At 37.8% G+C, this 18309-nt stretch overlaps 1 protein-coding gene across 2 annotated transcripts in view; it reads right to left on the bottom strand.

The window, feature by feature from the left end:
* The window catches only part of LOC308062352 (uncharacterized protein), a gene marked incomplete at both ends in the record, with an annotated part of 85072 nt that overhangs the window by 25568 nt on the left and 41195 nt on the right, over nucleotides 1-18309 (bottom strand). For both annotated transcript variants that reach the window (XM_080383720.1, XM_080383719.1), the window contains one exon: nucleotides 2388-2443. The remainder of the gene's footprint in view (nucleotides 1-2387; nucleotides 2444-18309) is intronic.

Raw genomic sequence — 18309 nt, 5'->3', positions numbered from 1 at the left:
CCCAAGAAAAACAGTGGTGGTGTTTTCCCAAGATAACAGCCTACACACTAATTTAAATCTACTCTTTCTTATGCCCTGGGATAGCAGCCAGAACCAGTTTTGAATTTGTTAATTTTCTTTTAACCAGAATTAAACATTTCACAAAGAGGTTATTAGATCTTAGATGATAAAATAGATCAATCAGTCTAACATGCAGCATGGTGTTTCTGAGGAAAATTCAGTAGAAATGCGCAGGTTAATACAGAGCATATAATGTGATTCTGTAAGACTTAATTTTCATCATAGTCGTTATACTGCCGCTATGTCATAGTCCTAAAGCATATTTCTGTCAGCATCATTTGCTTATTGTAACTCATCTGTTCTATAAGCTCAGGTACACAGCAACCATTACAGAGGGCTGGAGAGATTATATCACTATGCTATTGCTAATTCAATGCAATCACTTAATAACAGCATATGAAACTACAGCCTGTACAGTTGACAATAAATATCCAAATGTTGATGTAAATATTCATATTTAGAAATGTTCAGATGGAAAACCTCTAGAATATTTTTTTTTACTTGCTGCACTAACACTTTCCCAGGCTCTTTCTGTTCTTGCCTACTCAACGTGTGCAGTTTGTCACGCAATACTGAATGGACAAGACCCAGTGGAGGGTCAAACTTCTGACAGGGTGGATCTGACCACTGTCCAATTCCAACCGGTATGTCAAGGCACCAGAGCCTAGACCTTCATCTGGTCCAGGTCCTATTGAAGGAACTCCCATAGGAACTAAGAATCAATACAGAATATACTTTATGTGTAACTTTATAGTAAATTTTTAATTTTATGTAATTAAACCCATTCAAAAGTCACAGTCTGAACCCTGGTATTGCTTTTGTGACTTCTGTTTAAAACAATTTCAGCACTAATACAGATGATAATGAACCTATGTACGTACATGTATACACACACACATACACACATACACTCTAAGTGGATAATCTTTCCTTTAATAGCCTGCTATTTTTTACTTTCACTTGTGTCATCATGTCTTAAAATTGAGGGAGCTCCCAGATGCTCAGATTGGCATATGTTATCACTTTGTTTTGGTTTATTAAAATCCATATATTTATTCACAGTAAAGATAGCTGTACTTCATTTTCCAGCACAGTGCTTACAGAGCATAAGTTCTTATAAACTTTGTGAGAGAAATACAGACCTCCCTGAACTGTGCTGGACACAGTGGTTCTGTTGCTGGCCCCTGAGAGTTTGTACTTCTACCCCCAACCTCCCTGCTGCTCTACAAAGAACCTGGACACCTTTCGAGTCTAAATTACGTCAGCTGAAAGAAACTAAATACTGGTTATTAAAGCTTCCTGTTTTCATGTTGTTAGAAAGTCTAATATTAAACAAACTAATCCTTACCACCCACACCTGTGAATCCTGTGAAGTGTTCACCTTGGTCCATAATCTTAAAACTATTGTAAGTTTAGAATCTGGGAAGAAAAGCCAAAAATCAGAAGCAGAACTCTGTTAATGATTCACTGGTGATTCAGAGTGTGTCATTTATCCTCTATTTGTTACCAAGGGAACTTAACACCCACTTCCTACCACATCATCGCTACAACCAAAACAGTGTCAAGCCACAATATTGCTTTGCTGCTGCTTACAACTGCTAAATACCAACTTCTTGTAAAAAGTAACTGTGTAAAACAGTTTTTTTTTAATATAGTCATTAAGTTTTTGGCTTACTGCTATCAGTGGCCAGCTTGAAATCACAGTGGAAAAGAACAGTATGATCTACAGCTTCTAATCTGTCTTCTGCAGAACTGTTGAACTGGTTCTGCTAAGGGATTTGAACTATTGGACTATAGTACACCCTCAATCTTCAGTTGTGTAAGGGGCTTGATGGGTTTTTACTGGAATATTTTCTTGACTTCTGAAACCATTTCAACAAGAAATAAGCTAAAATTGGAGGTACTTGAAAGTGGTTTTCCGGTTTGTAAAAAATGTTCTGGGGTGGTTTTGGGTTTTTTTTTGGTTTTGTATTTTTCAATTTATTTTTAATGTGGTTTACATCCAAAATAGATTAAATCAATATTTCCCAACACTTTCAATTAACTGCAATCTTCCCTTACCTTATTCACTGCCAGTGAGACTGGTATTCTTGCCACCAGATGTGTCTGCTCTGAGGACAGGGAACTGAAGTGGCACCTAATATACTTTAACTGAAATGGTTTAGGCTCAAAGAACTGATATCCAAAGAAGGCATCTTGCTGAAGATTTTAGGGCCTAGTATGATAAAAATATTTCAGACTGGTCCTATGCTTTCTGATTTTAAAATCAGTTTAGCTGAAATGATTTCAAAACACTTTAGAAAGTCCCACATACACTTTAGACTGACCTGTGGAATCACTCAGTGATCTCCCTTGCCTCCTTCAGACAGGTCTCTGTCTACCACTGTAGAAGAAAAAGAAACAAGATAATTGAAGAGAAGCAATTTCTTAATAAACAATAAAATATGTTTATTTTGCTTACGGTCGTATTTACCTTATCACAGTGTTGCAAGGTTTCTTGGGTGGTTTGCCTGTTAGAGATTCTGCTCTCACTGAGGGCTGGGGTTTACAAGTTGTTGGACAGATCTGCATTGGGAGCATTTCCTTGTCACACACAGAAAATTGGTTTTGAAATCTTGTTTTCCATCAGTAAATAGGTCTTGAAATCTCTTTTCAAATCGCCACTAAATGAATTCAAGAAAAGCATGGGAAGGGGAGAAAGTGCTGCATTCTACTAGGAAGGGCAGTTATTCAAAACCTGGAGTTCAGAAATTCTACACTGGAAGCCCATACTTTTTTCAGTTCAGAGTGACCTCAGACAAAATCTTTGCTTCAAGCCAATCAAAAAAGTAATTTAAACCTGTGTCTTCTACCAACAGAATAAAACATACTCCCCAGACTAATCTATGCTCTGTGGCATACTTTCACTAGAAGTTCTTCTTCCACTCAACCATTTTTTTAAATTTCTCTTTGCCAAAACAAAACTTTTTGGTCTTTACTATGTGACATTTTGGCAGAAAGAAGGCTTGGCAAACCCAATTTAGTGTTTAACACAGTGGCTTTGGTCCAGCAAAGCACTCTACATTCTTACCCCTAAGACTTAGCCCACATTGTTCCAGCTACTTGAAATTATGTAGAGCGTTCTTTACCATCAGGGATGTAATACAATAGGAAATTAATAAGAATATACTCTCAAATGAATACCCTGCTATGGTTCAAAATAAACATGAGTAACATGTTCTAGGAATTCATTAATGTTACAGTATTTTGATTTAATTTGTCAAAAACAATTAGAAAATAATTGAAAAAATATTTTTAAACCTCCTGTTTATCTGTTTGTCTCATTCCTCAAGAATTAAAAATTGAAAGTTCCCTAAATAACTATCAAAGCCTAGTACCTGCGGAAAGAATAATTCTGTAGTACAAGTATGGAGCTGGAGTATAATCCCATTTTATCTATGCTCTCTTTTTAATACCATATTTACAATATCTTTTTTCAATATGAGAAGTAAATATACCTAAACATTCAGGTGTTTAGAAAAGCTAATTGCATTTTAAGAAGAAGCTGTACAGATTTGTAACTGTTAAATATATGAAAATACAAATATGAGGGCCATATGAAGACCAAGGATATTTATTTCTGTCTTCCCAAAGTCATGTGAATAAATTTTGCTTGTAATCATGTCTATGTTGATATGTATGTATATACATAAATAGCTAAGAAGATATTACAACAAAAGGTTTCAATGCCTGCTTGTGCATTCAGTGTTTTTCATCCGAAAAAAATTGAATTTCCTAACTTTTTTTGAGTTTAAATCCACTTGACATAAAAAACATAATAAAAAAGAATAACAAAAATGATAGAGATAGAGATAATAAGATAATAAGCAGGAATAGATAGATAATAAATAAGAAAAATTTGTTTTAAGCTTAACATTTGTTATACTCAGCGCAGTGTGAGAAGGAGTTAGAAGATCAGGTTATATTATTCAGGGCACAACGTAGTCTCTTTCTGGGGCCAGAAAATATTTCTTACTGGCTTTTTAAGGGCCAGTGAGCAAAGCTGGAGTCCACTTTCAAGGTGCCGATGCAGAACATTTTGCTCCCCACAACTTGACTTTCCATGGTCTACGGCACACACTAGTGTACTCCTTTAACTTGCCAGGAAACTGAGGCAAAGAGAGGCTATTTGCCCAGCCCCAGAGTAGATTAAGGAACCTTTGGGAAGAATGGACAGCCAGTGGCTCTCAGCCAGCTTTTGGTAGCCACGTCTGGGACCCTGGGGCCTCTGCTGAGTGGGTGCTGACAACCAGAGGAGAGTGTGTGTCACACCAGCAGTGCCCTTATGTGAGAGACCTGGAGGCAAGGTTGGAATGAAGCCCTGTGTCTTTAGTATTTTGGAGAGAAAAGCAGGGAGAACATAGACTTCAAACATCTGTTACATTGCCAAGCAAGCAAAAAGGAACTTAATTACAACTTAATGTGACCAGCAGGGTCAGTGGTCCAGCTGGAAGCCAAGCTCTGTTTGCTTCACGTTCAGGTTCCCTTGAATCTCCCCTGTGTCAAATGTTAAGGATATTTTAGATGGTAACCGCTTCTTAACATAATTTTAACTAGTTCACTTGAAAACAACAATAAAGCTTCTATCGACTTCAGTGAGATCAGGGCTTGACTGTAATCCAGGACCTGAGAACATTTCTTACATTAGATAAGGGCTCCATTTCATCTTGGGTTACTTGTAAACTTTTCTCCTTAATTTCTTCTGAAGGAAGGGACTTGCACCCTTAGAAAAAAGGATAATACTGGGTCTAGTACTTCTGAAAGAGTAGACCGCACTCTTCTGAGTCTTCTCAGCAATATTTTCATGCCCAGAAGGGAGGCTGACTAGCACAACCCTGTTGTGAAACTTGCTTCAGTTACTGCTAGAAAGAATGCCTTGGGTGTATTTCTGCTTTCCAAGCATCAAGTATTGTAAGATCAACTTGAAAATACAAAAGAATGTATTTATTGTAGTGTGAGCTAATGAAAATTTCCTGAGTTAAGTACAATTAACAGATAGAATGTTAATGACGTGACGTTCGTCTCAATGCTGTGAGCTGCTTATACGTTTAAGAGATTTTAAGCATATGATTGGCTTTAAGGTGCCATTGTTATCTTGTAATACCCTCCTCTACACATACCTTTTTTTTCATGGTCAGGCTGGATAAAAAATATTAAAATTGTGGTACATATTCTTTTCTTTTCTACAGAAATACCTGGTGGCTGCAGTCAGACATAACAGCCCTTCATCTGACTTTTTTCTTGAAAGAAGGGATCTATCCTTGGTCCCTCGGCATCTTCTTAAATCCTTGTTTGCAGGAACAGTTACTTTTAGATTCTACTTATGCAGCCTTGTCAATTCAACAATCTGCACCACCACTGAAAAGAGGAGGATTGATGCCCTTCTGCGCACCGGCTCTAGTCTTCAGGTGGCTGCTCCGGGAACTAGATCAAGGATTCAGACTGCCTGGAAAGACAAAACAAATCCAGCAGCCTGCATAGCAGCTGGGTGAAAGGAGCTGTACAGCTCCAATCATAGCAGAGTTGGTGTTGACTGAAAGGTAGAGCAGCCTTGAAACTTTCCTAAAATAGTCTGAGGTCCAACCTTGCTGCCCAGTCAGAAAACACCTCTGGCTTCAGCCTTGCACAGAGCAGCACTACATGGAAGTGGACAGCTGTTTGTCTGGACTGCTGGGTGGACAGGCGACTATCCCAGCGTCGAAGCATGTAATATTGTTGTTGAAGGCATTCACGTTGCTCCCTGTTACAGATCGTGCATATCAGAAAAGTTTGCTAACTTTGAAATATTTCAGACAATTATGATTTACAGCCTTTTCACTCCCTGCTCCATTTTCACCCAAAAAGGAAAAAAACAAAACAAGAGTCAGGCATTTTCAAGGTTTCCCAGGTAAAAGTTACATTGTATTGTGTGTTGTTATGTAATCATGGTTGAAATTAATGTTTTTTTTTTCCTTGGGTTACTAAGTCCATGCTTTGAACTCCAAGTGTTGGTATGCATTAAAGTCAGAAAAATATCAAAAGTTCAATGCTCGAAGGCATGTCTCCCTTTTTAGGCAGCGCTCAGGTCTTGAACTTTGGAAGAAAAAATCTCTATTTTTCTAATACTGCTGTGACTACATCTGCAGCTGTCAGGAGATCTATATCCAATAGCCCAAAAGGCATTTTGAGATGAGTTAGATTTAATTTTTAATGTGAAAGAAATAGCTTAGTTCATTTTATTAATTCCATTTAACTTCCATACGCATTCTCCTTTTCTCTTGTATTACCAAAAAGACTGTCATTCCTATGCCCAGCATAATTTCTGACACAGCATATGGACTCTTGTTATACAACTGTGTGTGGAATAAATTTTCTTTGTACTTCTTTAGTGCCTTATGCCAGAGGTCACTAAAATGATTCAAAAACATCCACTAAGGCAATATATACTGGAACAAAGGGATGTTTATGGGTTGCTTTACCCAATGCTAGATGACAGAAGAATGTAAGCAAAATACTCAGTAGCTATAAGCCACTTAATGTTTCAACCCCAACATTATTTTTTTCCTGGATGTGGCTGAAATCACTGCTTTTGCAAAATGTACCATGTGTTACACACGTAACAATATATACTTTTTTCTGTACACTACATCTACTCATTCGAGAAGACAGCTAGAGGTAGCTACTGTGGTCTTTTCAAATAATATTTTCCAAGGAAAATGTTGGGGTTTTTTTCTTTTTCTTTTTAACATAGAAACCTATTTTAAGAAGAAATCAGTTGGGTTTTTCTTTAATTTTTTCTGCCTTTTTTATAAAAAGCTTTGTTATCAGAGAATCTTCAGTTATCACAAGTGATGAGTTTTATACTTTATCTGAAAAAAGGCTCCTTCAAGAATGTAAAGATTCTCATCACTATAATACTGAGCGTGGGGGTTAAGTCATTCTTGGAGTAAAGTGCTGTTCACAGAGGGTCACTGTCAAACATTTTGCAGTCATTTATTTTTTCAGGATGTCACCCTTCTTTATATTAAATTAATGAAATGCTTATTTGGTGGTGATACATGGACACAACATAATGTAACTGGATATAGACCAGCTGCTTTGATTGCTAACAGAATCGTCATGTGGATGTGCCTGGCCACGTGCAGTCACTGAATGGTTGGATAGATTTGATTGATTCTTTTTGCCTAAAATCTCTTAGTTGAAAAATGAGGGTTTAGCAGTAATAAACTTTTTCACCAGAAAGATTTTAATCTTTCCAGAAATATTTAGATTTTTTATTTCATATTTTATTTTGATATAATATTTTTAAGTCCAATATAAAGTTGCATTGAACTTTTAATAATAGGTGAAACTATGCCTTGAGTTGCAACTTACATTTTGATCATCTTCACAGAACCCAAACACTCTTCTAATAGAAATAAAACATACAAGTGAAATGTACAAATAATCTTCATTTCTTTAAAGCATCAAAGAAGTATTTTGTTTGGGTTATGGAAACTAGAAGCAGAGATTTAGTCCACCTTAAGTTGCAATAAAAAAAAAAAAGTAATTTTATTGCCAGCTAACCCAAAAGAGTCACATCACTAGTTTTCTTAAATCAGGGGGCTGTATTGAATCACAAGGCCAGGAGAACAGGAAAGGTTGCTAAGGCCTGATGGTTCTGAAGGGCTGCAAGAAAAGGTACTGTCAAATTATAGCTTTAAGTCATCCCTTATACAAGAAAACTTAACTAATTAGACAGTTCAGCTACTTATGTGGTCAAAATAGATTTTCAAAGTAATAGGTCAGAGATTTAAAGAAATCTCACTGAAGTGAGCAGGAATTTCCTTTTGACCATTGGTGTTGGAATCGGCTTGAGTAACGCTTTACTCAAGGAATGACTTTACCCTCTCCGTCATGAAGCTGCACCCACCAGGCAGCTCAGCAGCCCCAGAAATCACAGCCTGTTGCAGTTTCCTGATATTTTGTGCAGTATTTTCATGAACAATTGAAGGCGTGGAGCTGCAATTGCAGTGAAATCTTCTTTGATGTCCACTGGGATAGTTCCTTCCCAACTGACAGACCGTTTTCACTGTTGTATCCATATTATGAATGTATTATTCTTTGTTCTTTAAAACTGCCTTCCAAAAAAAAAGGTGTGTGAGCAAATTGTGTTACAATGACGGACCTACATCAGGAAATATAAATGAGATCTTTGAACTTCAAAGATCTAAAGTATTTTTTAAATGCTGTGCTGAAGAAATTAGATTTATATGTATCTCATGTTCCCCAGGCTTTTAAATGAATTAGTAAATGAGAACAATCTTCCCATTTCATCCAAGTGAAATTATCTTGGGTAACATTTCCCTAGTGTATAGCTGCATTTAGGTTAGGTGGTGGCTGAATATTTTTTCATGGTAACTAAATCCCTTAGCCAGCAGACATTACTGTGGGATTTAAGAAAGATTAAACTTCTAGGATTCTGCCAAAAGCAATAATTAAAGTCACTGGGTTCTGCTTATATAAACAACTGTCATTTTATTTTAACTGGGACTTTTGCCTTTCACTAGTGTCAAACAGAATAAGCTTCCCAGAGATTCAGCTTTCAAGAGTTCCCTTTAGTAACTGTATCTTTTCTGAAATTTTAGTACGACACAGTATTTGCATACTCTGCCCCTTCTAAGACATATGTATAAACTCTTGAGAATTGATTATGTAATGATCCTGTAATGGCCATGGGGTAGAAGATGTTCAATGTAATAAAAAGATCAGAAACATGAGAAGGAAAAGGAATAGTTATAATGACAAAGAAAATAGTCAGCTGGGGAAGAGCAAGAAGAAGCAGTAAGCCTAGCTTGGGCTGCAGCTGCCTGGGTCCTGAGTGCTCAGGACATCCAGCTTCTTGCCCTGTAAGTAGGTATAAGTCATCTGGTCACAGTTGCTTATGAACTCCAGTGACCTGTGAGACACAGCACTCGTTCCTCTAGGATGAAGCCCAAGGTATGAGCAGGCTGATCAGCAGAAGGCTGGGTCCATGTTGGGAGAAGCAAAGTCTATCCACAAGCAGCACAGTGGACTCCTGGGAAGTGCATGCTAGCCCCCCTTGTCTCCTCTTGATCTCCTTCCCATGCCACACATGCACAAGCACAGCCTGGATCTGCCCCAGGCCAGCCCTGAAAGTCCCTCAGCAGGACAGCAAGGTGGGCAGCTGGGGGAACGGTCCCCATCCACCCCTCAGAGTACAAGACAGGGCATAAGGCTCCCAAGACTCAAAAGTGTGTGCCCAGCCAACAGGAGCCCCTGTTAGCTACTACGGTGAGGGCAGGCACGACAAGATCCTCTTTCTTTGGCTTCTGTGGAGACCCATATCATGGTTTCATTGATGACGGGCCCCTCATGCTCATTTTCCCCAGTCTAGAGCTCCAAATCCTGTCTGAGACTTCCTGTAGGTTGCAGTGAGCTCTTATCCAAATGCTCCATGACGACAGCTCCCAGTTTTATGAAGTTATTGGGTACTAATAGGAGATCTAGGATGTGGCCCATGACCTGTTACTTTTAGCATATGTTTCATTTATGTTTCTACTTTTCATTGCACTATTTTGGCAGGAAAAGAAGGAAAATTTTGTGTCGGGCTGCTGAAAATCCATTCTTAGCCGCTGGCAAACCAGCACTTATTTTTCATTCTCCTCTAAGTCCTGCTTGGAGGACAATGGTTTTAACTCTATTTTCCTATCCTTTAAGTAAATTAAAGCATTGTATTAAAAACAATGCCAGCAATGTTTTCCCTAATAGACAGATAGACATACAGAGCTTATTGGCATAATTAAAGGCAGACTGGTCTTTAAAAGCTAACAATTTCCACAGAGTCTAAGAGTCTGTCATTGAATTAAGAGGAAGCAGTCGATGTATTTCATGATTTCTTGTCGAGGACCTGCCCTGAAAACTCAGTGCCAAGTTCCTAGGTAAGGCCAAAGGAGTCTTAAACTTCCCTCCAACTGTCAGCATCCACATTATCCCAAGCCACTTTAAACCTGACAGCGTTTTTAAATTCTGGCTGCTGAAAATCACACTCTGAGTGACTAGAGAGAAAGGTGTACAGGAAAATCTACTAGCAGGTGCGTGTAAGAAATTTTAAATTAAAGAGACCACCAACTACTTCTACACAGATTATGTTCTGGCTTCTTGCCAGTTAAATTAGTAACATTTTCGACACCCACATAACAGATACTTAGAGAGTATACATAACAGAACATAACAGAGTCTTAGAGAGATTTACAAATGCAAAACACGCAGTACAGAGAATTGCAGATACTATCTTGTGTGTCTTTTTATAGAGTTAATGACTTTTTCTTTATAATCAATTATGTATAGAATAATTGCTGATTATTGACCCCAGATGCACAAATATAGGGGTCATGAATATTGTCTCTCCTCCTGTAACCTGCATCCAATCTGACACTAACATATCCCCCTGTCAGAGGCGGAGACTTGAAGGCTGGTCTCTCAACAGAGAGGATATGTGAGAACTGGGCTATACTTAAAGTTTTGTTGATTCTGGCATTCAGTGACCACATCTGTCTGTCACCAGTTCTCACAGCTATACAAGTATACAGCAGTGCGTAGAGCAGGTAAGTTTATTTGAGAAGTGTAGGCATTTCTGTGGGCTAGGATAGCAACTCTGCAGTGCTGATGGAGCATAACGTTAAGGGGGCTTTCACCTCCTTCCGGTACTTCTCTGTACCTAAAGCTTCTGACTCTGCTATTCCCTCTCTTTTCTATGCTTCAAAAGCTTTCAATCATTAAATTCAATGTTTAATCTTTATTTTTTTATGTACAGTGTCTCAGGCAGTTTATGTACAGTTAAGTCCTGCTATGCCTTGCTCAAAATGATCTTCTAAAAATAAAGCAACTTGGGAAAAAGAGTCATCAAACCCAGGGTGTAGTTGGCCCTTACTAAACTACAGCTAACCAGGATCACTACACTGGGTGATACATGATAGCCAGAACCTTAAGCAGTTTTCTGAAGAAAAGTCAGGGTAGGGAATACACTCAGATGGTAAGTTGTTTCTACTATATTTGCTACTGGCATAGGGGAAAGAAGATTATAAACAGGGAATAATTTGCTGAGTTACAGCCACAGCTGTTACTGTAAAAAAGAATTTTATTGTTCCTGGACCATATTTAGTTTCTGTTATGGACAGAGGACAAACAGTGCATTTCCAGAGCTCATTGCCACCATCTTTTGAAAATATTGAGAAAAAAAAATTAACGTATAATAATATTGTATCATATCATATCAATCATATCATATCATAGTATTGTTTGCTTTGGAAGGGACCTTAAATATCTTCTAGTTCCAACCCCCCTGCCATGGGCAGGGTCACCTTCCACTAGACCAGGTTGCTCAAAGCCACATAAAATTGCCTTTGCAGATTTAAAGAAAACTGAAGGCCTTGCAAACAAAAGCAGATATTTTCAGACATATTTTTTTTTTTCATAAAGAGACTACACCACACAATAATGTTGACTTAGCCCTCACTAAATAGCGAAGCACAGGTTATTTCATTAGTGCCCAGGTTTACCTGCTATAGGTGTTAGTGGTAGGCATTAACCACCAGCAGGTTTCATGTCCAAACTACCTGATGGAGAACATCTGAGGAAAAGGAAGATGGAACACAGTTTTACAAAAGCGTTGTTACCCTTCTTTACTACAGGTCTGCATGACTTCAAGTGTATGCTAGTACTGGGGCAGTCAAGCCAGATGACCATGATTATACTGCTTCTATCACAGTCATACAGTCATGTATTGCTACTGGCATAGGGGAAAGAAGATTATAAACAGGGAATAATTTGCCTCTGTGTTAACTGAGTTTAGCTAATTAGTGTGACACACAGCAAGGAACTTTCAAAGCCAGTGGAGTTTCTGGGGATGATAGGATCTCAATCTCCTACATTGAGCCACAGATAAAAACATCCTACAACATATGCCTTGAAAAAGTTACAGAATGCAGGAAGGTGTTGCAGCTTCCTACCTATCAGCACAAAAAGTTGTGGAAACACAAGCAAAATATTAGGATGACAGGAGGCAAGTTTACCTAGGTCAAGTTTAACAAGCTGTTGCTGTAATCTATAAGTGAAATACCAGTTACAGAAAAGAAACTGTCAAACCTCTATCCATTCCCTCTTTCAGGAATGTCAGCTCAGCAAAAGTGGCTAGTCTTTATAGATCAGCACTCCGCCTCAAAATCCGACCCCATCTAGAAACCGTGTGTGAAGAGCAGTCTTCCTCGCCAACAATTGGAAGTGACGACCATTCTATTTGGAATCTTACTCAAAAAACCTGAAAACACAATGTGTCATCACTTGTACAGACCAGCAAAATATCACAACTTCATCATATAACAAATAGTTCTGGGAACAAGAACAATCATCCAGGCAGTGGTCCACTGACCTGAGAATTTTGTTGCCAACAGCCCAGCAGCCTAACTGCAAAAGAAGACCCATAAAATTCTACTGTTTCAGCCTCCAGAAATGAAGTTACTGATGCATTCCCTGAAGCTGGAGTAGTTATATCCTCAAAGGAGACTCATAGTTTGATTTATTAAAATACAGTGCTATCGTATGATGATAATAGTGTAGCCATACAGATAGCAGTGCCTTTAGCTAGCACAGCCCTCACCCTCCCTTGCAGGCAACAAACCGATTGACAGCTGCAGTCATTTTTCAGAAGATGACCAAGCTGAGCAGGGCTGTGAACTAAAATCATCAGAGGATTCGTAACACAGGCAAAGCCCAGTGAATGAGCCAAAGGAGGGGCAGGTTAAAATTACAGAAAACACCAAAGGAACGCATTTCCATTTCACATTGAACAGTCTTTATATCAGAAACTCATGGTATTTCTTATAGAGCTTAATAACTGTGGAAACTGACAGCCTAGCTTAGTGTAGGCTTTTCTTAGTTTGATGTTATTCTTCCTAACTTGTAAAATATGCTGGGGGCCTTGTGGCACACGTGTATGATGGATCTCTCTCTACAGCCTGTTTTGGCTGCAGAATTCCTTAAGTGAATGTAGAACATCACCAGTAAAAGGTAATACTGGAAGTCACCTAGCTTGCCTATCTCTAGTTATACTTTGATAAAGCTGACTGGCAACCAGCTTTCCCATGTAATTGGCAAACTCCTCTCTTTCATTGCTTTCTGAAAGAGAACTTAAACTGAAAGTGCTGGAATGCTCCATGAAAAAAAAAAAAAACCAAACCATAACATAAATGTAATTCTCTAAATAAAAATAAAAATAAAGCACCACATTCTAGTTTCAAACATTTTAAATGTTTCCACTTTCAATATTAAAAAATGTTGAGTTTTCTTAGTTTAAAATGTCATTTTAATGGAAAACGGGGATCATTCCATTAAGGTGTCAGAGAAGCTGCTTTTTTAATATTACTAAAAAAGTCTATTTTGTCACTTATATTTTTTAAAGCAAACTGCATTTTCATCCAAATCAGCACACTTTTCCAGCCTTCTGATTTTTGTTGATATAAGCAGCAGTTCCCCTTAAACCAGACTACTTGTAGAAGGCAAATGGGAATGTGTATGCACATAAATCCTCTGCAAAGATAGGGAATTTTACCTCTAAGTGACCTTCGTATTTTCATGTAATCACCACACTCTGGATGGACATGCTTATTCTAAAGGAACTGACATCAACTAAACTTGAAATAAGGTTAAAATAATTACAGTATTTTAATCACTGAAGTCGTATACCTTGTTTATCAGTGCCATTTAGAACCTGATAAGATTATGGAAATTGAATGAACGCTGACCCCACTCACTTTCTTATCTTCAATGTAAAAAAAAAAAAAAAAATCTGGCAAGAGGAAGCACAGAGAGCCTTTGTTGGCCAGTACAGGCTGTAGCAGTTGTTTATATCATGGCATCGTGGGGGAAAACAGAAGCTTTGTAAAGTCAAATTGCCAGTGATTCTGCAACCTGGAGCTATTTCCTAATTGCCTTTGATGAACGATAGTCAGTCTGAGTGTGTAAATTTCTTCTGTTGTTAAAGGACAGTAACACATATATGCTCAGTGTAAGTAGTACATTTTAGGATTAGGAACATCTTGTTCTTGCAGCGATTTCAGAGCACCTTTTAATAATTTGGAAGAATATTTTTAATGCTAACTATGTCTGGCACCATGACACTGCCAGGTCTCATATTTCAAGTATTTCATGGTTGCCAAACACATGTGCAAGCTAAGGACGCCAGCAGGGAATTTAAGGTTAACTTGTTCTTTTTTTCACATTCATTTTGTTTGTTTTTTCCCTCCACCTAATCCCCAAGATCCAAACATTATCATCTCTAATTTTGATTTTTTTATATGTTTACATTGAGTTGGAATAAGTAAAACTTTCTTTTAAGTGCTCAGCCTATTTTCTCTAATGTAATAAGGTCCATTCTTTGTGCACAGGGAATGTACAATTTACACAAGCTAGACCAGAAGTTTGCATAAATGTCATGGAAATTTATTCTTGTTTTACAAATATGTAAAGTAAACACTGTTTATATGGTACTTAAGGTGCTCTGAAAAGTAACCCAGTCATCAGATTTGAATCAACAGGGAGGGAATGGAGTGCTAACAGAGCATTTGCGGAAAGATTTTCATAAGGAGTAATTGGTTTAGCAAAAAGAGTAGTAGCAAAATACTCACAGAGGGCCAAGGCCGGAGTTGCCTTCCTTGTCTTAATCTGTCGGACTAACACAGGGGCCAGGAGTGCCTTGATCTTTCCTAAATGTGTGCCAGCTGCCACAAAAAGAAGTTTGTCTGAATGAAAACAGAGCGCCAAATATTGGCTGCACCAGTTCCAGTGGGAGTTTCACCAAGATTTCAGCCCATAAGAACACTCAAATTTTGGCTCTGAAAAAAGAGCTGTAGTGGGAAAAAAATTAAGGAAAATTAAATAACACTAAGCTGAGTATCATGGCCTGGAAGTAATATTTAATGAAGAGGTGCAATATGAAGATTATGAGGCAGAGAAGGGAAAATGATGCCATTTAAATAGAAAAACCTCAGGGATATACTAGCTATTAAATGAAGATGAACAGCTCTACATCTGTGCTGGACTTGAAACAAACCAGGGTTTATAGGAATCTGTTTAAAATCTCATGTTTAACTGCTGATCCACAGCTTAGTCCACAACACAGATGCCTAATGAGCAGATATCTGTGTTGGACAATATAACTGAACATATTTAAATCATTTGCTCAGAAAAATAAAATTTTATGAGAAAGGAGAGGTGCAGAGACAGCTGAAGGGCCAAATTCTGTTCTCAGTTACACATACGTAATTCCACTGATTTCAAATTCATGTACTTGCATGTAAACTGAGAGCAGATGCAGGGAGAAAAACAGATTTGGTCTGAATTTGATCAATCTGCCTCAGCCCAAGAGGAACCTTGACAACTGGATTTCTAAAATTGGTTTTGTTTCTTTCATTGAGTGAGATCCATGTGCATATTTAAGGCGCTATGGATCAACAATCATTCATGAACGGTATTAATTAATTTTATCTGCATTAAATATTACGTGTAATACTGAGTAATTCTGGAATAAATGGAGAAGGATTAAAGTGTCTTGAAAACACAGTGGGTCGATTTCTGCTTTAACTTGTGCTAGCAGAAATCAAATTATTTTTGTATAATATATTATTAGAAACTATGAGTCAAGCAAGCAACACGTCGGCCCTTTAGTAACAGGTTCTGGGAGACACTTTCAATCTCAAATGACACCACTAGAATATTTCAATACCTATTTAGGGGGGAAAAATTGAGGCTTTTACCATTATATATCTTTGCCAAGCTTGGTACTGTTTAGGGCAAGTACTTTCCATTATCTCTGACAAAATTTACATTATGTGAACAGTATTTTCATCTTTGATAGCACTGGGAGATCAACAGTTTTGTAGGTGTTGCATTGCATAGGTCATAGCTAAAAATAGGATAAATTATACTTTCCCTGTATAAGAAAGGAAACTCCTGTGACTGATGTAAAGACTTACCTATATGCATCAGTCCTTAAATGAGAAGCAATCCACTTAAAGAACTTTATGTATTAGAGCAAAAGGTTTGATCACTAGAGTAGCAATCCTGTGGTGTTTGCATACCTCTACAGGATTCTGTAGCCACAGTGTTTATGAATGTGAACATCAAAATTAATTTTACAAGAAATTATTTCCTTCTGTGTAAAAGTAGTTTAGTTTTTCCTGGAAGAATCAAGTTTTAAGTTGTTTGCACAACAATGCTGATGTGTTTTACAACTTGACTTAATGGCCAGACTAATAATCATTCAGTAAGAAGCAAAATTATCCATGTATTAAAAAAAGGAAGACGGAAATTTAAAAACCTGATTTTAATTTTCTATGGCATTAACATTCCTGCAGCAGGTTCAAAAATAATTAGAGATGAAAAAAACCCTGAATGTGTACCTAACCTTATGACCCAAATCCAGGTCAGACATGCTTTTTTGGTATGCAGATCTGAGATGCCACGTTGAGTTCCTTTCCTTTTCAGTCTTTGCTGAAGATACAACATGCTCCAATATGATCTGGATTAGAGATATTTTTGTGTAGAATACGTCGTTTAGTTTTGCTTATCACAATGCAATACAATACCCACCACTTTGAATCTGATGCTTTTCTCTTTCATAGATGTCCAATTAATGTGATTTGGTGTTGGTCGCAGAGGGAAAGACCATGTTGAGCTGCAAAAGCCTCAGATCTGACCTACTACGATTGTTCTCATGTTCTAATACAACATACATCAATATTGCCATGAACTATTCTTAAAGACAGAGTAACAGCACTTAACTGTAGGCATACTTCACCTTGTGGATGTGGACTATTTCTCTGTCATCCCCACAGACCACAGATCAGTCCTTTAAAGAGAACATTTTCTCAGACTCTTTATTCCCTGAGAATGCTTACCACAGGGCATAAGAAATACTTTGATAACAGAGAATAGACACCCAAAAGCTTCCTCAGTATTAGTGGGTTGCCAGTAAAAGAGAGAAACAATTATGCAGGGAGTTATGATTCAGAGCCACTGACTCCATTGTAACAATGTCTCCTTTATCATTTCAACATAGATCATAGCCTCATGCTAAAAGAAATTGCCAAAAACAATCAGAAAAATATCCAAGCAGGCATTTGGAGCAACAACATTAAAGCATATTCAGAGAGTGTGTAATGTGCACTCGCACCCATTTGTTGGGTCATTTGGGACTCACTGACCTTTTTCAAGTAATTTCAAATCTTCCTGACTGGGATGAGCCTATTTGCCATAGCTTAGTAACTTGCAGTTCGGACCAGTTATATTTGTTTTGGGAGAGAAAAGTATTTACTCCAATAAATGTCTGTGTGATACAAGCAGTACTGTTTCTTCCTGCACTTACCAAGATTCTGAGTATAAATTTGACATTTTTGGTCATTGTGACGACCTCAGAACAGTGATGGGTGAAGAAGACACACACTGTCAACATTGAAAAAATGCAAGTGCAACCATATGAAAAACGAAAAGCTCTTTCAACACAGTACGTGTCTTCAGAAGAAGTAGTTACTTATTTTTGCACACTTTGCAGCTCCTATGTGGAGTTTCTTACTCACTGTATCCCTACCATTAGCAAGACATGCAGACTATTTACTGTAATTAGTCAGTTATGAGGTTTCCTCCTTATATGCCTTCTCGAATTAATGTAATTAGCCAGTAACAATTTCTGAATAATGCTTACTAATATAATAAGAAATACCAGGGATGGAATTTTCAAAGGAGAGTAAGGAAGTCAACTCCCATTGAGGGTTGTGTTTTTAAAGGAAAGAGTTCACACGCAATTGTTTTTATGGAGTATTACTCGCTAATTAGTAGCAAACTACACACCAGATTCCACAATTTATGGAGCTGGCTGGCTGGTAGCCAAAGCACAGTTTTCATCAGAGCAATAGATTATTGATTTTAGGGAACAAAATTACTTCCCTTTTTCTTTTTCGTTAGCAAAGTGTCAGATGACTGGATAAAAAAATGGGTTTATAACTGCAACTGTAGTTTGTGTCCTGTTATACTCAGAACTTAAGTTGAACAGGAGAATTGTTAGACTCTCCCTGGTATCCTTAAATTCCTCCCATAGGGCTTTAAAAATGGGGTTTCAAAATGTTGAACGCTGATGCAAAGACTGAGTCCTCGGTTTCTACAGACCCAGTAGGATCA

This window comes from Falco punctatus, assembly GCF_963210335.1.
Source record: "Falco punctatus genome assembly, chromosome: 4".
NCBI lineage: Eukaryota > Metazoa > Chordata > Aves > Falconiformes > Falconidae > Falco > Falco punctatus.
This window is presented reverse-complemented; position numbering and strand designations above follow the sequence as displayed.